Genomic DNA, 21396 nt, shown 5'->3' with positions numbered 1-21396 from the left:
TTTTCAGGCCAGATAGAGTGCACCTGATAAAGGCTTCCCGTCCCTTTGAGCGCCTCAGTCTGGAGTTCAAAGGCTCCCTCACCTCCACCGATCGCAACACGTACTTCCTAAACGTGGTTGACAAATACTCCCGTTTCCCTTTCGCCATCCCCTGCCCCGACATGACTGCGGCCACAGTCATTAAAGCCCTCTGCCCCATCTTTACACTGTTCGGTTTCGCCGCCTACATCCATAGCGTCCTTCATGAGCGACGAACTGTGTCAATTCCTGCTCAGCAAGGGCATCGCCTCGAGCAGGACGACCAGTTACAACCCCCGGTGGAACGGTCAGTTAGCGAGGGAGAACGGAACGGTCTGGAAGACCGTCCTACTGGCCCTATGGTCCAGAAGTCTCCCAGTTTCCCGCTGGAAGTCCTCCCGGATGCCCTCCACTCCATCCGGTCACTGCTGTGTACCACAACTAATCAAACGCCTCACGAGCGACTCCTTGTCTTTCCTCAGAAGTTCTCCTCCGGAACGTCACTTCCGACCTGGCTGGCAGCCCCAGGACCAATCTTGCTCCGAAAGCGTGTGTGGGCGCACAAATCGGACCCGTTGGTCGAGAGGGTTCATCTTCTCCATGCAAACTCTCAATACGCCTACGTGGCATATCCCGACGGCCGACAGGACACTGTCTCGCTGCGGGACCTGGCACCCGCCGGAGCTCCCCACACACCCCCAACACCAATCACCCCCTCCCTCCTGCCGGCGCACCTCACAGCCGCTCCCTTCCCGGGTGGATCGGTCCTCCTCCCGCACCCGCCCAGGAGGAGTGAAACAGGAACAAACATCGCGACGCTCCCAGAGACAACAGTGCCCGAGCTAGCGCCTGCACCACCACAGGAGCTGAGACGATCGGCAAGGACGACCAGGGCACCCACGCGACTCATTGATTCTGCATGACAAAGCAAGATCTGTAAATAATTCAGTTGCCCAGTAAAAGCGGCATTGTAAATAGTTAACAGTTGATATCAATGCATAGCCACTATGTTAATGGAATCCCAGTATCAACCTTGTAAACCCCTACCACCATGAGACCCACCACCCTGCCGGGTTCTTTTTTAACAAGGGGTGAATGTGGTGGTATGTATTAGGGGTAGTATGGTACCCAGTGATGCCGAGAGGCTATTGGTGGACAGACACTGGCTCCTGATTGAATCTGCCGCCTGCTGGCTCCACCCAGTAAGGCGGAGTATAAGAACCCGGGTTCTCCTAGCAGCCGCATTCTGTAACCGAGCTGCTGGGGAACAAGTCTGCGTAATAAAGCTATCAATTGACTACATCTCTTCTCGCCTTGTGAGTGATTGATTGTGCTACACCCAGTATATTATCTAGACCGCTTACATTTGCTCTTCACACTATCCTAGAGGAGAAAACACTGTAAGGACAGCATGGTTACATACCCCACGTGATTACGGCCCATTTCCAGTGCTGTTCTTTGCAAGTCTCAAAAAGGGCCCACATGAAGTTTGAAAGTAATGGAAATAGTGTACAACATGACATTCTGTGCAGCAGTGAAAGCCAACTTGCACTAATTTTCCGAACTTGGGTTCATGATAGGTTGCGGTGCCGAGCAAGCTCCAGTGCCCAGTGAAGCCTATTCCCCCAGAACAGGCCACGCTACAACATGGGAAAATGTAGCAGGGCTGCATAATTGGTGTAAGTAACCTTTCCTTTTGTGGTGAATGTATAATTACTGATAATTCACCAGTGCACTGTGTTATGTTATTAACTCTGTGGGCTCTACCTATGGGCCTTTGCGTGGCTTCTCCCACAGGGGATATGTTGGGGCATGTACGGGCTCCGCACATGGCTCCACCCCCTTTACAGGACGTATAAGAGCTGCTGACCTATGGGGTCGCCTTCAGTGTTGGACCGGTCACAGGCAGGCTCAGTACTAAGCTGATTAAAACCACGGTTTGTTTCTCCACGTGTCTTCGAGTGAATTGATGGTCGCATCACCTTTGTTTTCACCTCTTGCATAATTTCAATGCATCTCCACTTTGTAGTGCAAGAGGAAATTCCTCCATCAGTCAACCCAGAATCACAGAGGCTTTGCAGTACAGAAGGAGGCCATTCGGCCCATCTGGTCTGCACTGGCTCTCTGAAAGAGCACCTAATCCTGCTCCCCTGCTTTATCCCCGTAACCTTGCACATTATTTTCAGATAACAATCCAATCTCCTTTTGAATACCTCGATTGAACCTGCTTCCACCGCCCTCGCAGGATGTTCAACCCAGACCCTCTCAGTGAAAAATCATTTCCTCAGGTCACACTATTTTGAACCTGTACCTGTAGTATGGGCGGCATGGTAGCACAGTGGGTAGCACTGTTGCTTCACAGCGCCAGGGTCCCAAGTTCGATTGCCAGCTTGGGTCACTGTCTGTGCGGAGTTTGCACATTCTCCCTGTGTCTCCGTGCATTTCCTCCGGGTGCTCCGACTTCCTCCCACAAGTCCTGAAAGATGTGCTGTTAGGTGGATTGGACATTCTGAATTCTCCCTCTGTGTACCCGAACAGGCGCCGGAGTGTGGCAACTAGGGGATTTTCACAGTAACTTCATTGCAGTGTTAATGTAAGCCTACTTGTGATACTAATAACGATTATTATTATTATTACTTATTGATATATATCTGAGAGGGAACCATTTCTCAACATTTACCCTGTCCATCCCCTTCAGGACACTGAATGCCTCTATCAAGTCTCCTCTCAGCCTTCTTCTCTCCAAGGAAAACAGAACTAATCTCTCCGATCTCGCCTCATAGCTACAGTTGTTTACATTTGAATCATTCTTGTGAATCCCCTCTGCACTCTCTGTGTTACATTCTTCCTCAGGTTTGGCATCTCGATGTGAACACAGTACTCCAGGTGAGGCCAATGTAAACAACCTTGTCCCTCCAGAAGCAACTCAAATGTGGACATCAAAGAGTATACAGACCCAGCCCCCAGCGTACAGGATAAGAATCCAGTGTTGTGGTTATTACCAGCAATGCCAGTTTGAAAATGCTTCAGAATAATTGAAATTTGTTTCATTATTTAATTTTAATAAGGGAACACAATCTTTGGAAACTTCAATCAAGGGAAGATAAGCTGCACTTTATTGTAGCGGTTGAGTCCACAATCTGCAGGAAGAGCCTGTAGAATAGCAAAAATGGATTCTTGATTTTACCACAAATTCCTGAACAAAGGGACATCAATGACCATTAATTTAGAGTAAAATAAACTGTGTACTATTGCATCAAGCTAAGGAAGTGACAGCTGCATCTTTACATGGTGAGAACCATTTCCTAGGCCGGAGAATTTGGTAAAAGAGCCTCGCTCTGAATACCTTCAAACGTTACACATAGAAAGAGATTTCCCAATCGGAATATTTGTGAAGCTATTAACACCAACACCCCCTGTTATAAGGCATAAATTAGACTGCAACTTCTGGAACCTGCACAGTTAAACACTGAAATCAGGGTGTTTCTGTCCAAGTTGCCCTGCTATTCCAGAAGCTGCTCTATACCAGTACCTGCAAGGAGTTTGGCCTTTTAGATACCTAAAGGATACTTACCCAATAGATATGCACAAAACACATCAGAAACAATTGGGATTTGTCCATTCAAATGCAGGTGAATTATTATCAGCATGATCATTTTGAAATACTGCCACACAGCCTCTCTGGCACTGAAAATAAACTTTAAAAGTCTCATTCCTTTAGATTTTATTTACTGTTAGAGAATTTAAATAACAAACAAATAAGATGGTTTTTAAACTTCCTTTTCTTTTTGTCCCTTTTCTCTCCTTCACCCACTTATTGCCTCTCTCTTTATTTAACTATCAGTGCATGAATTAACATCAAAATAAATATTCTAACTAGCCCTTCCTGGTTTAGACTCTGCACGGCTCAGAAAGAGTTCCTCAATCTGAGTGGTTAACAAAACACACTGTTACTTGCCCTGTTATAAAAGGTCCCGGGTATCCTGTAGGTTATGTTGCACTGCTTCAAATTCCCGCTGACTGTAAGCAGCCATGCAAAAATCCCCAGAAAATGTTCTGGGTCGCTGTAAGTGTAACAACTGACAAATTACATATGTTCACCACTGACCACTAAATCTGGATGATAGCCACACTTGCTTTGTTGTGGCCACATGGGAGCATTTTCATCTTTGAACCAGGAAAAAAAATGAAAAATGAAAATGAAATGAAAATCGCTTATTGTCACAAGTAGGCTTCAAATGAAGTTACTGTGAAAAGCCTCTAGTCGCCACATTCCAGTGCCTGTTCGGGGAGGCTGGGTACGGGAATTGAACCGTGCTGCTGGCCTACCTTGGTCTGCTTTAAAAGCCAGCTTTTTAGCCCTGTGCTAAACCAGCCCCTGGAGGTTGCTAGTTCAAGACCTACTCCAGAGACTTGAGCACAGAAATCTAAGTTTATACACCAGTCCTGTACTGACGGAAAAGTACTAGAGATTAACTTAAATCAATGCCCCATTTGCCTTCTCATGTGGATATAAAAGATCCAAAAGCAGAGTTTCTCCCAGTTCCCCAATAACTATTCCTCACTCAACATCACTTAAATAGGTTGTCTGATTGTAATCACATTGCTATTTGTGGGAGTCTGTAGTATTTGTAAAGGTCCTTCCTGACGATTCCATTATTCTCCCTATAGTTATTTTTGCCATTCTCATTTTTGATCCATGAATGCTTACTGGACATCTATCTTTAAGTCAAGCAGCAGAGAGAAAGAGGAATTCAAAAAGTTACAATGCTCTGCTAACTTTGGACAACAAAACTCAGACTTTGTGGCACCCGAGAGATGGGGTAGGACTCGGTTCGATTGGTTGGCTGGTAGTCAATGAGTTGGCCAAGAGGCCATATTCTGTGCGGTAACAGGTGGTGATTGGAAACTGCCTGAGTGGGATGATTTCCAGAGTACCAAGGAAAGCAGAGTTGGGTCCTTAGACACTCAGGGGAAGGACCCGCTCTCTTCCCCTCGTGCTTTCTCCCAAAAAGCTGCTGTACTTCTGAAACTGCAGAGACCTGAATGAATCTACGGCGAAAATTATTACAGACTGGAAACAGAAAACCTCGGACTGAAAGTCTTGAAGGGAAGATGCTAGAAACAGCCATCTGAAACAAAGACTCTTATCTTTTTACTTTCATCCTTATAATTTGTACCCCTCTCTCCCCTTTGTGTTTGTTTGTCTTTTGTCTGTGTGTAGATGGTGGGATGTGTTCAAGTGGGGGGGGGGGGGGGATTAGGAATTAGATGATTATTAACCAATTGTATTTGCTGCATACTTCATTACAGTTCTTGATATTAAGAAAAAGTAATTGCTTTTAAATTTACAAACCTGGGGACTGTAATTACTGAGCAGCCAAGGGCCAAAGATTTGGGATATTTTTCGAAATAATTATTTGTTAATTTAATTGTGTTGCGACTTTGGGTCAAGGGGGCTGGAATTGACTGCATCCTTGCCGAGGGTGTCGTTACATAATGCTGCTGTATTTCCAACAATATAACAGTGACGATGCTTTGAAAGAACTTTAGTGGCTCTAAAGAGTTTTGGGACATATTGAGGTCAGGATGATGCCATATAAATGCAAATCTTTATTCATAATAAGTTGGTTAAATATAGTTGGGAATAGGTTTAAATTACTTGTCCAATTATATCACATTTATTCTATGCCCATGAATCCCAAAATTAACTGCCTGTAGGACTGGTACTTGTTTTTATTTTTTCATAGAATGTGGACGTCGCTGGTCGGGATTGCATTTCTTGCACTGTAAATTCTATGATTCTATGATTGCCTCCCTAATTGCCCTTGGGAAGTTGGATGGTGCACTGCCTTCTGGAACCGCTGCAGTCCATGTGGTATAGGTGTAGGTACCACTGTGAGGGATGGGCTTCCAGAGTTTTGACTCAGTCTCTACCATTGAGTAGATGGGGGGGCGGGGGGCGGCGGGGGTGAGGGGGTTCTATAGGCTAGCCTCTATCATAAAAAATATGATGGAGTTCAATATAAAGGAAATAATTCTGGAACATATAATGCGCATAATGGTAATCAATCTGAAATAAAAATGGTTTCAAATCTGGGCAGCTCAGTGCTTTCTGCTGTGAATAAGGCAAAGTGAAACCACATAGCTACTTTTGATGTTGTGAAAAGCTGTCAATCAAAGCAACAGTGTTTAGAAATATTGTGGATAGCATTGAAGCAGGGTAATGGAGGTGCATTCAAGGGTGAAGGGAGAGATATATATACAATCCACCAAGCACCTTTCTCTGGAGTAATACAACTGCCAATCACGGTAGCACAAGTGGATAGCACTGTGGCTTCACAGCGCCAGGGTCCCAGGTTTGATTCCCCACTGAGTCACTGTCTGTGCGGAGTTTGCACGTTCTCCACGTGTCTGCGTGGGTTTCCTCCGGGTGCTCCGGTTTCCTCCCGCAGTCCAAGGACGTGCAGGTTAGGTGGATTGGCCATGCTAAATTGCCCTTAGTGTCCAAAAAGGTTAGGAGGGGTTATTGGGTGATGGGGATAGGGTGGAACTGAGGGCTTAAGTGGGCTGGTGCAGACTCGATAGGCCGAGTGGCCTCCTTCTGCACTGTATGTTCTATGTTCAATCACTGTTGTGTGAAATTGAATGGAAGTTTTGCATTTCAAAGGCTGTCAGGGGATTTGAAGTGTACTTAGCTTTCAAGGAAGCCTCTGGCACTTATAACAGCTGCTGCTTTCAACACCTTTGTCTGAGGCAGCAGATATTAAGGAAAGGTAAGCGAAAATGCAGGGATATTTCACTGTGCTGCCTGGACTGCTCTTCAGCTTTCAGGTAGGGGTCTATGACGGTGATATTAGATGGGTGTCCCGATGGGATTGACTGATGGGGGTTCTGATGGGCGGTTTAATGGGGGACTGTGGGTGATGGTTGGGGGGGGCATTGGGTCGCCTTCATGCATGTGTGCTGTGGGGGAGGTGTGACCCACTATTCCCGTGATGGGGGGAGGATCCCCCTCCCTGTCAGCAAGGGGGGCAGGATTAATATTGTGGGGTGAGGGGGGCCCGCCACCAGATGTGTGGGTGGCCTGATACTGGGATTCACCCCCATGCATGGATCTGCATGGCTAAGGAGAGACACTGGCAACTGAGAAATCTTGCTCTTGATACCCCAAAAAACAAGTGTGTCAACATCCAATGAAACATTATTGAGATTGGAAAGTTCTGGATCCATGTAATGGCACTACATTCATGAAAAGATATTGAGCGGGATTCTGTGATCCTGAAGCTAAGTGTTGATGCCGTCGGAAATGCCATCGCGGTTCTCGACGGCGTCAACACGGCCTCAGAATCAGCAATCCTGGCCCCTATAGGGTGCCAGCACGGCACTGGAATGGACCACGCAGCTGCTGATCCTGGCGTGAACTGAGCGCCGCGGGGTCCGCGCATGTGCAGTGGCACCAGCGCCAACGCGTGCATGCGCAGTGGCTCTCTTCAACGTGTCGACGCTGACGCAACATGGCGCAGGGCTACAGGGGCCGGCGCGGAAGAAAGGAGGCCCCCAGTCACTGAGGCCGACCCCCCGATCGGTGGGCCCCTACCGCGGGCCAGGCCACATCAGAGGTCCCCCCCCCGGGGTCGGACCCCCCTCCCGCCCCCACAGGCCGCCCCCCGACCCTTCCACACCGAGTTCCCGCCGTCAGAGAGCAAGTGTGAACGGCGCCGGCGGTACACGGGTTTTTTACGACGGTCGCTCTACCCATCCCGTGCAGAGTATCGCCGGCGGGGGCCAGTAGAGCGGCCCCCGACCGGCGGCGCGCCAACCACGTTGGCGTCAATGGCGCCGACTCTCCACTCTGCAGAGAATCATGTCCCGGCATCGGGGCGGCGTGGCGCGAATCACGCCGGTCGTGGGGATTCTCCGGCCTGGCCCCGGGCTGAGAGAATCCCGCCCCTCCGATGGGCTGTAAATAACCACAAAAGAATATTACTGTGTCAAAAGCCATGAAGATTAAGGCTCTGAAGATATATTTTTGAAATGACGTTTGTCCTTATTGGAATACTAAAGAGTAATTGGGCTACCAACATGATCTAAGTATGAAGACTATGAATGAAGTCAGAAAAATTGCTACGAAGATGTTCTTTGTGCAGAATAAATTAAAGAAAATTTTAGACAGGGACATGATTGTGAGTAAAGGAAACCACAAACCAAAATAGGATGAGACAAGACATAAATATTGCTGATTGATTTAATACCACTGAGTGTGAGAAGTCCCAGCTTAACTATAACAATTATCAAAAAATAAATGGACAGTTCCCAACTAAGTAGAGTCAAGACATATGGATTTGATGACAAGGCACAAAGGATTAACAACTCTGAACAGCAGCAGACCCGGAACATTAACTTTAGGCTGCTATTGTGCAGCAGCTACCGGTTTAAGATAAGGGGCGAAATTCTCCCCCAACGGCGCGATGTCCGCCGACTGGCGTCAAAAACGGAATGCTCCGCATCTTTGGGAGCCGAGCCCCAACATTGAGGCGGAAATGACGTTTGTTGTCCCGCCAGCTGGTGGAAATGGCGTTTGGTGCCCCGCCAGCTGGCGCGGAAATGCGGCGCATGCGCGGGAGCGTCAGCGGCCGCCGACAGTTTCCCGCGCATGCGCAGTGGGGAGAGTCTCTTCCGCCTCCGCCATGGTGGAGGCCGTGGCGGAGGCGGAAGGGAAAGAGTGCTCCCACGGCACAGGTCCGCCCGCGGATTGGTGGGCCCCGATCGCGGGCCAGGCCACCGTGGGGGCACCCCCCGGGATCAGATCGCCCCGCGCCCCCCCTAGGACCCCGGAGCCCGCCCACGCCGCCTGGTCCCGCCGGTAAATACCAGCTTTGATTTACGCCGGCGGGACAGGCAATTTCTGGGCGGGACTTCGGCCCTCCGGCACCCCCGCTATTCTGAGGCCCGAATGGGCCAAGCGGCCAGGCCAAAACGGCGGGTTCCCTCCGGCGCCGTCCACACCTGGTCGCTGCAGTCGTGGGCGGTGCGTGAATGCTGGGTGGGCGGCCTGCGGGGGGGGGCGAGGGGGGATCCTGCACGGGGCTTTACTTGGAATGTGAGGTGGCCCGCGATCGGTGCCCACCGATCGTCGGGCCATCCTCTCTGAAGGAGGACCTCCTTCCTTCCGCGGCCCCGCAAGATCCGTCCCCCATCTTCTTGCGGGGTGGACTTAGAGAAGACGGCAACCACACATGCGCGGGTTGGCGCCGGCCAACCCGCGCATGCGCGGATGATGCCCGTTATGCAGCGCCAGCCGCGTCATCTATGCGGCACTGCTTTTACGTGGGCGACAAGGCCTGGCGCGTGTAGATGACGCGGCCCCGATCCTGGCCCATTGTCAGGGCCTCAATCGGTCGGGACCGGGGCCGTTCTGCGCCGTCGTGAACTTCGACGGCGTTCACGACGGCGCGGCCACTTCGGCGTGGGAGTGGAGAATCCCGCCCCTTGTTTAGCAGTGGAGGTAGACCTGTAACTATTGAAAGTGTTGAAATCAGCATAAGACTCCCAGCAGTCTGATATTATGTGTGTCAGTGGCTGATTGTGTAGCAGTGGGTGCGTGTGTGTCAATGAGTGCATTTATGTCAGTGAATGTGTGTCAGTGAGTGCGTGTGTTTCAGTGAGTGCATGTCAACAACTGTGTGTGACAGTGACTGCGTGTCTTTCAATGACTGCGTGTCAATGGCTGTGTCTGACAGTGGCTGCGTGTGTGTCAGTGAGTGTGTGTCAATAAGTGCATGTGTGTCAGTGACTGCGTGTGTGTCAGTGAATGCATGTGCATACTTTTTTCTTCATTCTTCATGCAATATGGTGTCGTTGGCTAGACCTCATCTTAGAGAGGTACTCAGCACATGGTGTATGTCTGAGTGGCATGCTGTGAGCTCTGTGCTCTGAGCTATCTCCTGTTAGAATGAGCGGGAACTGTGGTGTTCCCTGTTTTATAGTGCGTGTGCTCTCACTGGTGATTGGCTGTGATGTTGTGTGTGTGTTGGTTGGTCCATCTACCTGTCCATCAGTGTGTGTGTGTGATTGCACCATGATATGTTAATATGGATATCATGACATCCCCCATTTTCACAAGGATATGTACCTATATGGTAATAAATATTGGTGTGTACTGAGTGCATCTGAGTATGTGCGTGCAATATTTACAACATGTACATGAGGCTAAACTATATACATAGGAAGGTGTCAGGTGAAACAGAACAACGAGGTTGTACCACAAACAAAACAAGTGCAATCATCAAATATCGAAAGAGAACCCCTGTAACAACAAGAAAGAAATACGTTAACATTATTGCACAACAAATCAGTGAGTCCAATGTGCAAACAGGCTCATAAGTCCAGTCTATTAGGTGGGCGACGAATTTGGGTTGACCGACTCAAGGGTGGGTCAGGGTCCACCGGCTGAGGAATGGGCCTGGCCACGGGCGAGAGAGGAATAGGCAGAGTGGCAGGAAGCTCCACAAAGTCGACATCAGGGACAACAGGAAGGCGTGGCACTGGCGCATGATCACGTAGCGAGCGCGGAAGCAGCTGAAGGACCCGTCGATTATGCCGGCGAATGGAGCCATCAGGCATGCGAACCAGGAACGAGCGGGGAGCCATGCGGCGGAGAACCTCGGCGGTTGCCGACCAACCACCCTCCGGTAGGTGTATGCGGACGTTGTCTCCAGGCGCCAGGGCAGGAAGATCAGTTGCCCGAGCGTCATGTGCCACCTTCTGCTGAGCACGCTGCTGTCGCATCCTTTGCAGTACTGGAGCATGGTCGGGTTTAGGAACATGAATAGACGGCACAGTGGTCCTGAGGGTGCGACCCATCAACAGCTGGGCTGGCGAGAGGCCTGTGGACAGTGGAGCCGAGCGATAGGCCAGCAGGGCTAAACAGAAGTCAGATCTGGCATCAGCAGCCTTGCAGAGGAGCCGCTTCACGATATGGACGCCCTTTTCAGCCTTGCCATTCGACTGGGGATGCAAAGGGCTGGACGTCACGTGTGTGAAGCCGTATGAAGCAGCAAAAGAAGACCATTCTTGGCTCGCAAAACAGGGCCCGTTGTCAGACATGGTGAGCGGAATGCCATGGCGAGCGAAGGTTTCCTTGCATGCTCCGATGACAGCTGGTGATGTCAAGTCGTGCAGGCGTATGACCTCCGGATAATTGGAAAAATAGTCAATTATAATGACGTAGTCCCTGCCGAGCGCATGAAAGAGGTCCACACCCACCTATGCCCAGGGGGACGTTACCAACTCATGGGGCTGAAGCGTCTCAGGGGGTTGCGCCAGCTGAAACCTTTGGCAGGTGGGGCAGTTGAGCACCATGTTGGCGATGTCGTCGCTGATGCCTGGCCAGTACACAGCTTCTCGGGCCTTCCGCCTGCACTTTTCAACCCCGAGATGGCCTTCGTGTAATTGTTCGAGGACCAGCCTGTGCATGCTGTGTGGGATCACAATCCGGTCCAACTTTAGGAGGACATCATCAATGACGGCCAAGTTGTCCCGGACATTGTAGAATTGTGGGCACTGCCCTTGAGCCACCCTTCCGTCATGTGGCGCATCACACGTTGTAGAAGGGGGTCAGCCGCAGGCTCACGGCGAATGTGGACCAGACGTGCATCAGTAGCTGGCAGATTGGCCAATGTGAAGGCTACTTGTGCATTGACCTGACAAACGAACCCCTCCGATTCGGGCGGTGTGCTCACTGCTCTGGACAGGGTATCCGCGATGATGAGGTCCTTTCGAATGATGCCGACCAGGGGGCGATGGTCGGTCTCCACAGTGAACTGCTGAAGACCATACACATAGTCGTGGAATTTGTCGATTCCGGTTAACAAACCAAGGCACTCTTTTTCAATCTGCGCATAGCGCTGTTCTGTGGGGGTCATGGCCCGCGAGGCATTGGCGACCGGGGCCCATGATGCAGTGTCGTCCCGTTGCAGGAGTACCACCCCATTGCCGGACTGGCTGGCATCAGTCGAGATCTTTGTGTCCCGAGTAGTGTCGAAGAACGCCAATACCGGGGCGGTGGTGAGCTTGATCTTGAGCTCCTCCCATTCCTTCTGGCATGCGGGCAGCCACTGGAATTCCGTTGTCTTCTAGACCAGGTGGCGAAGAGCCGTTGTGTGCGAGGCCAGGTTGGGAATAAACTTCCCCAGGAAGTTGACCATCCCTAGAATGCGTAGCACTGCCTTCTTGTCTGCCGGCTGCGGCATGGCTGCAATAGCTGTCACTTTGTCGGCATCCGGACGCACGCCTGACCGGGATATGTGGTCCCCCAGAAACTTTACCTCAGTTTGGCCAAAAGAGCACTTGGCTCGGTTGAGGCGCAGGCCCTGATCTTGTATCCATGCAAAGACACGCTGGAGATGACTGATGTGCTCCTGTGGTGTGGTGGACCAGATGATGATGTCGTCAACATAGACGCGTACCCCTTCGATGCCCTCCATCATCTGTTCCATGATGCAATGAAAAGCCTCGGATGCCATGATGATGCCAAACGGCATCCTATTGTAGCAGTATCTGCCAAAGGGAGTGTTGAAGGTGCACAGCTTCCTGCTTGACTGATCCAGCTGAATCTGCCAAAAACCTTTTGAGCCATCAAGCTTGGTGAAAATTTTAGCCCGGGCCATTTCGCTTGTGATTTCTTCCCGTTTGGGTATGGGGGAGTATTCCCTCATGATGTTATTGTTCAGGTCTTTCGGGTCGATGCAGATCCGGAGCTCGCCAGAGGGCTTTTTTACGCACACCATGGAGCTGACCCATTGTGTTGGCTCCGTGACCCGGGAAAGCACTCCTTGGTCCTACAGATCCTGCAACTGCTGCTTGAGGCAGTCTTTGAGTGGTGCTGGGACTCTACGAGGTGCGTGAATGACCGGGGTGGCGTCCGGTTTGAGCGGTATTCTGTAAGTGTAGGGCAGTGTGCCCATGCCCTCGAAAACCTCCTGGTTGTGGGCGAGGAGCGAGTGGAGCCGCGCCCGAAAGTCTGCATCCGGGAAATCGGACATGCCTTCTGGAGACAGAGTGTGTACCCGTTGAACGAGGTGGAGATTCTTGCACGCCTGTGCGCCTAACAGAGAGTCCTTCGAGGATCCAACTATCTCAAAAGACAGTGTGGCTGTGTATGAATTGTGTGCAGCCTCGAGCTGGCAGGACCCCATGGCCGGGATGATGTTCCCGTTGTACTCAACCAGCTGTCAGTGGGATGGCCGAATCGGTGGTTTGACCTTCAAGGTGTGGAAGGCTGACCATGCGAGGAGATTGGCGGAGGCACCAGTGTCTAAATGGAATGTGATTGGTGATCGGTTGACCGTTAGGGTGGCACACCATTCATCGCCCGGATTAATGCTGTGCACTGGCATCGGCTGGTGGGTCCTACTTGGGGACATCCGGTTCCTGTCTATTACCGCGACGCGGAAGGATTCCCGGTCGTCGGCGTCACCGGTCTGCATGTCGTCAGGGTATGACTCGGTGTATGTGGGCTGAATGGCCCGCACGTCCCTGTGAGGCTGGCGGAATTGCAGAGGGTTGGTAAGTTGAGCTGCTTGACAGCAGGCAGCGTAGTGGCCCATCCTGCCACAACGGAGGCATTGTCGCATTTTAGCTGGACATTGCCGCTTTAAGTGTGCGGATCCACAGTTGCCGCATGTCGTGATGTCATGGCGTTCGTTGCGCCACCGCGCATGCGCGGTGCGGTCCTACGTAGAGCGCGCCTGCACATCACGTCCCTCTGCATCGACGTCCCCTCTTTTGGCGCGTACAAGCGCGGGAGGTCTCGGAAAGTGCACAAAATGGCCGCCCTCGTCCGGGTCGTGGGCCGGGAAGAACTCAATTGACTGGACCCGCTCGGCCTCGTAGGACCCCTGCCATGCCAATTCGGCTGCCTGGAATTGGGAGTACTGCCTGGTCGCGTTTTCGTGGAAGACGCAGGTTTCGATGGCGGTGGCTACGGTGAGGCGCTTTATTTTGAGGAGCTGCTGGCGTAGGGTGTCCGAGGGGACCCCAAAAACTATCTGATCCCGAATCATGGAGACGGAGGTGGCCTCATAGCCGCAGGACTGCGCGAGGATACGGAGGTGGGTCAGATAAGATTGAAAAGGCTCATCCTTACCCTGCAGGTGCTGCTGGAAGAGGTCCCTCTCGAAGCTCTCATTCACTTCCACGCTGAAGTTTTAGAAGGACCGTCTTGTACTTCGTCTTGTCCTCGCCTTCCGCGAATGCCAGGGAGTTGTAGATGTGGGTGGCATGTTGCCCCGCCGTGGAGAGGAGGAGGGCAATCTTCTTGGTGTCCGACGCTTTCTCCCTGTCTGTGGCTTCTAGGAAGAGCTGGAAGCGCTGTTTAAACAGCTTCCAGCGATTTGGAGCGGCTGCGGCGGGCTGTTGGTGTCCATGGCGCAGGATGGCAGATCTCTGAAGAGGTGCAGGTAGGTCTCACAGTCGCTGGCGAGTTTCCAGTCCTGGTATCATGTCGTGTTGGGTGTTCCGATACACAAACGAACTACCATGGTTGTAGATGGTACAACTCTGTTTTATTATTCTGTACAATAATAACTATTAACTTCTGGCTGTGGTTCGTACTTCACCAGCTAACCTGTGGACCCAGCCCTAGCACTATCTTAGTGAGGCCCTCAGCACATGGTGTATGTCTGAGTGGCACGCTGTGAGCTCTGTGCTCTGAGCTATCTTCTGTTAGAATGAGCGGGAACTGTGGCATTCCCTGTTTTATAGTGCGTGTGCTCTCACTGGTGATTGGCTGTGATGTTGTGTGTGTGATGGTTGGTCCATCTACCTGTCCATCAGTGTGTGTGTGTGATTGCATCATGATATGTTAATATGGATATCATGACAATAAAGTGCTTCAGTAATCTCCTAAACCAACAACCCACAGTGTACCATCATACTGAGTCACTTACACAGCGAAATACTCTGGAAGAGCTTGCTTTTGAACGTCATAAAGCAGCTTTCTGTGGACTGGTTGCTGGGAGCTGATGACATCCCACCTGAAGTGTTCAAGCTTGGAGGGAATCACAAAGTTAGGAAACTCTCTAATCTCTTTTGCAAACAGGGCGCTGTGCTCCAAGACTACAAGGATGCCCCCTCAACTCATCTCTATAAAAGGAAAGGGAGCAAGCAATTGCCATGGAATATCACTTCTTCCACAGCAGGAAAAAATCTTGCAAGGCTTATTCTTAATTGGATTGTCACTCACCTGACTGACTCTGTGTACCCAGAATCCTGGTGTGGCTTCTGTGCAGGATGGGGAACAATGGACAAGATCTGTGAAGCATGCCAAATTCAGGAAAAGTCCCGTGAACAGAATAAGGACCTCTCTGTGGAGTTCACTGGCCTGATCAAGGTTTTTGATACAGTAAGCCAGTAAAGCCTGTGGAAGTTTCTGTACAAATAAGTCTGCCTTGAAAAGATGATCAGTGCCATTGGCTCATTTCATTATGGCATGATGTCAATGTGATCAAAGTGGTACACCATCAGATGCCTTTCCTGTCACCCACAACATCAAACAAGGCTGTTTATTGGCTCCAGCTCAGTTTTCCAAATACTTCTTGACCATGTGCCAGTACACACTCAAAGATCTTGACACAGGAATACACATTCAATTCAGGACAGATGGTGAATTCTTCAACTTGCAAAGGCTCAAGACTTGCACAAAAGTGACTGAACGTAGACGACTGCACTTTCATAGCACATATTCCCGAGGACACTCGGCTGCTTATTGTTTACTTTGCTCAAGCTTCAGAACACTTTAGCCTGACAATAAATCCTGAAGAGGCAGAGATCCTTGATCGTGGCCATGTATTCCAAGGGCCCATAGTCATTCGCAACAACACACCCCTCTGTTCAGTATAGAACATCTGTTATCTTGGGAGTATCCTCTCCAATAACACTGCGCTGGATGACAAAATGAACCATGCCTGAAAAACACATCTCCATGTTTGGCAGGCTCAATCACAGACTTTGGAAAGAGCATGGGAGTTTATTCTGGAATAAACTCTACCAGGCAGTGATCTCTGGGTGTGCAAGTTGGACATACTAGCGCCATCACATAAAGCATCTGGAAGCACCTTCGCTGTCTGAGATCTGTTTGCAACAGCAGCTGACAGAACAAAATCCCCAGTTCCGAGGTTCTTGCGCAGTGCTGTATACCTGGCATCGAGAACATGCTCATCAGAGCTGTTTTACTGTCAGTCACGTGGTTCGGAGGGTTCCCGCAAACCAAAGGCAAAACTCTACAGCCAGCTGAGCACGGGAGCCTGCACCACTGAACGTCCCAAACTTCGATATAAAAGCACAATCTTCCTTGACTTTAGAGGTCCCATCATTATGGGATACAGGTTTTATAAATATACACCTCTTGAATATGTTCAAGAGGCATTTCTGAATGTAGTCCTCTTAAAACTCAACATTAAACATTCTGATAATTGATATGCTCAGAGAACAGCACCACCCAGATCAAAAGAATCTCAGGTCACACCACTCATGTAGTTCAGCAAGATCATCTGGTCGCGTGAAACTGGTTTTAAGGAATGCTCATTTTGGGAATTTTAACCTGATTCTATTAAGACGGCAGTTAGATAGAATGGTCAATGTGCCAGGCCCCCAGCTCTCTGTGTGAGGTCAATGCTTCCCAAGATCAAGCATTACAGAGTAAACGAAGGATAAAAAACAGAATGTTATGTAATTCTTTGTAATGTAACATAGGTATGGCCTGAAAAATGCAGTGTTTTGATAATGCTGAGAGCAGCTGATTATTGCACTGACTTTTATACCAAGACAATTTGTGGTTGCAAACAGCTTTGCCTCAGGCATAAGATCTGCTGTGCTGTAATGGGACTAGTTTGTTGACTGTCAAGATAATGGAGAAACTGGTTGCAGAGGACCACAGTGCTGTAAATAGTTCAGTTAATTAGAAGCTTCATCAGATGTAAATGACGGTTTTACATCTGCCTTTAAGTTGTACAACTCTCTCAGAAATGATACGCTCTGAAGCTTAAGTATTAATATGTTGCAACTTCATTTTATTTAGGCCCGAGGATTATGATACCATTATATGGGTTTAACAATTATGGTGCTTTTTCTGATTCAGCAATTGTAAAATATAATTAGCTGCCACTCCAGTAGTCAAAAATCTAATTAACTTTGTTTTTTAGAATTTTTTTTTTTTTTTGATTTGAATCCATTTTTGGATTAATATAAACTTCTGGGAATACGACTCTGAAACTGTCAAGTGACAATTACCTTGTAGAAAAATTAAATTGTATTGCTGCTAATTGCTTCTTGAAAAATTGCTGCTTTCTGAATTTGTAGAATAGCTGAATTGTGGTTGTTGAGTTTATACCTGGGTTATTAAAATACGTTATTAGCAAAGTAGCCCATTATACGCACTGTATCATTTGAGTTAGCTTAGCCATGTATTTATACGCTCTACATCAGTGGGGGGAAAAAATACAATTTTTTTGTATTAAATGGTTATGTGCCAAAGTTGAATCTTTCAATGCAGAAATGGATAATATTCTTCACTTGCAGCGTTAATAGGTCCTCACAATAAAATCCAAACATATTGATTAGCAACATATTATAAAGGAACATATTTCCTTCAGCAATACTCCAGGAGGCTGAACAAAGAATTAGTGTATCGTGACCTTTCTGTATCATGCAGCATGCTGGGTCCTTCCATGCAGGGCCCAGAGATGATACTAAAATCAAATGTCAGCATGCTTCAAGTTTTTCTATACATTCCAGCACACATTCCTCCATCCAGCTTAACAATGAAAACCCACAGTCTTTCTTTCTGTTAAATAGATTAATGAAAGAGCAGAATTCATGTGTGTTCTTTAAAAGAAAAAACAACAAAGCACGGCTTTGCTATAACATTGGCAGTTCAAAAATTGTTGGAGTGCTATATCACTTTGTTACAGTGCAAGTACCCTGTACCTAAAATGATGGAACATTTTAGAATTTGTCACTGTTGACGCTGAAGTTTGGAGTCCAGGGAAGAGAAGTCATGTTTTTTTTGCTTGCACTAAGAAGGTTAAAGAGGAACCTGATAGCGGTCTTCAAGATTATTTTCATAGAATTTCTACATTGCAGAAGGAAGCCATTTGGCCCACCAAGTCAGATGTTTTTCACGTGTTACACAGGCTCGATGGGCCAAAGGGCCTCTTTTGCATTGTGTGATTCTGTGATCTGAGTCAGCACCAATCCTCTGAAAGAGTACACCATCTAGGCCCATTCCCTTGCCCTATCCCTGTAAGCCCACCTAACCTGCACATCCCTGGACACCACGGGGCAATTGTAGCATGGTCAATCCACCTAACCTTGTTTATAAAGGGGTATGATAATGCAGATAGTAATAGATAATAAATTACTTTCAATGGTCTGACAGTAACTAGAGGACACATCTCAAAAACAATTGCACGGACATTTGTCCTCACAGTGGAACTCACAGTCATGAACTATTGATAAGTGGAGCCGAAAAGACCTTTTCGAAAATGTTTAGATCCCTGTGAGGGAATTGTAAACCAAAATAACAACATTTACCCCATGATCCCCAATTTCACTTTTTGTAACTTTTACATAATGAATCAGGGTCAACATGAGTTAAACATAAATTAACAAGCAAAGTGTGGTTGGTATGAACTATAAATTACAAATGGAATAGCAGATACAATAAAGCCTCCCCGAACAGGCGCCGGAATGTGGTGACTAGGGGCTTTTCACAGTAACTTCATTTGAAGCCTACTTGTGACAATAAGCGATTTTCATTTCATTTCATTTCACTATCTCACCAGATTATAAAACAGATTGGATCTCATTCCATGTGCAAACATAGCACCGTAGGCAATCTCACAATCTTTCTAACTTAGCCTGCGATACAATGGATCTCTCGCTTTTCTCCCTCAATGGATTTGGTCTTTGAGTTAACTGTAATAGTAGCTCCACTCCTTCTGAGTCCCCAGGGACAGTCTTGATGACACAGATTCCCCAGAAGCTCCTTTCGCAGATTCCTTTGATAAACTTTGGTAAATGGTTTGGTTGGTTCTGGCAAAATGGAATCATGGCAGTGGAAGTGTCCAATTCATGACTCCCTCTCCAACTCTGCCTTCGGCTTTCTCTCCCTTTTAACTGTATTCCACACACAGACTCTTGGAAATGTCCCTCCGCTGTTCTACACCAGTTTTTTGTTTTCTGGCCCCACGGCATCCATAACTAAACTTCCTTCCTGTAGGTTCTGTTCCCACGTCAAGGATCGCCATATCACATGGACCAGCATTGTTTTATTATCCAAGAAAATTTAAATTGATCCCTTTACAATGGATGGAAACGCTTAAAAGCCTTTTCCAAACATTCTTTAAAATAATTACTGATACCGAAGACATTTTTTTAAAATTTAGAGTACCCAATTCATTTTTTCCAATTAAGGGGCAATTTAGCGTGGCCAATTCACCTACCCTGCACATCTTTTGGGTTGTGGGGGCGAAACCTACGCAAACATGGGGAGAATGTGCAAACTCCACACGGACAGTGACCCAGAGCTGGTATCGAACCTAGGACCTCGGCGCTGTGAGACAACAGAGCTAACCCACTGTGCCACCGTGCTGCCCATACCTAAGACATTTTAACGTAATTATGGATTTTTAATAATTTTACTTCACTGTTACTTTACTGTGGATGTAAGGTCGTCACAAAGAGAAATATTGATAGCTACTATGGTGGCACAATGGTCAGCACTGCTGCCTCACAGTGCCAGGGACCGAGGTACAATTCCAGCCTAGGGTGACCGTGTCGCGTTTGCACATTCTCCAGTGTCTGTGTGGATTTTGTTCAAGTGCTCTGGCTTCTTCCCACAGCCCAAAGATGTGTAGATTAGTTAGATTAGCCATTCTAAATCGTCCCTCAATGTCTAAAGGTTAGGTGGGGTTATCGGGTTACAGGGATAGTGTGGGGGAGTGGGGCTACGTAGGGTGTTCTTTCAGATGGTCAATGTAGACTAGCTGGGGGAAATGGCCTCTTTCTGAACTGTAGTTATTCTATAGATTTTATACTTCTAAGTAGTGAGAGTCGGGGAGGTAGTGGCGTAGTGGTATTATCGCTGGACTAGTAATTAAGAGACCAAGAGTTGTGCTCTGGGAACCCGGGTTCAAACCCCGACATGACAGTTGGTGAATTGAATACAAATCTGGAATTAAAAGTCTAAAAGGTGACCATGAAACCATTGTCGATTATCATAAAAACCCATCTGGTTTACTAATGTTCTGAGGGAATGATGCCCACCAGTGTCGGGACTGTAAAGGCCCATCCTTTGACTTAATATGTGAACACAAATGCTGCAATTATGGCCGACATTCTCAAAACAGCAAGTGATGCCAAGGAACAACTTGGGGCGGGCAGGGGGGGGGTCAAAAACTATGGATTTGATTTCAGAATCGCCATTCACGGTTGCCAAAGTTTTCATCACTTTGTGCAGGAAAATAAAAATTACATTGTGGAATGTCGCTGGAATATTATGATGGGTGTTTAACCGTTGTTTATTGTAGCCACCTGGGTTGGCCACTTCCCGACTTAAAATGGAGATCCAAAAAGACTACAAGGAAATTCAGCCAACATAGGCAAAAACTAGCATGTGCAGAAATCCTGTGTATTAGAACTTGCAGAAGCCCAGACAACACTGAAACTCACAGCCATCTGCATACTAATGAGCAATCCCCAGGAACAATCGAAACATTTAAGGTGAATAAGGCCAAACCAGACTCCTCGGCGCTAGCAGGAGCCAAGACAAAGGAAGGCCAACGGACACTCAGGGACCGCTCAGCGATCAGGGAACAACTCCAGTATTGGAGAAATCGATCCCAGTGATCGGAACGTAGTCCGATCACTTGGAACCAGATATGGGGTCCGCCCCGAACGGCGCGAAGCCCCTGGGGACTATAATGTAAAGCCCCCAAGTTCAAACCGGTCTTCTTGGCAGGGTCACTCAGCAGCAAATCAACCCTTGAGCGCGAACTGCCCAAGCTGCCGCATCAACCAAGTAAGTCTCCAGTCAACGCACGCTACGAGATAGGCGCTCCGAGCTACCAGTCCATACCAGCTTTTGAATCCTGCAGACTCAGATCGAACGAAAGGCCATTTGTTCCCCTGACCTGGTAGGCCAATTCCGAAGCTAAGTATAGGCCTTTTAGTGATAGAGAATAATCTAGAAAGTGGAGTTTATGCATGAGTAGTGATTTACTGGTGTATAATAAATGTGTTTTGATTTGAATCTTACTAATTGGTGTGTTGAGTTATTGATCAGTACTTGGACTTGAACCTCGTGGCGGTATCACA

This window comes from Scyliorhinus torazame, chromosome 12, assembly GCF_047496885.1.
Source record: "Scyliorhinus torazame isolate Kashiwa2021f chromosome 12, sScyTor2.1, whole genome shotgun sequence".
NCBI classification, from domain to species: domain Eukaryota; kingdom Metazoa; phylum Chordata; class Chondrichthyes; order Carcharhiniformes; family Scyliorhinidae; genus Scyliorhinus; species Scyliorhinus torazame.
The sequence above is the reverse complement of the archived record's forward strand: the minus strand, read 5'-3'. Positions refer to the sequence as shown.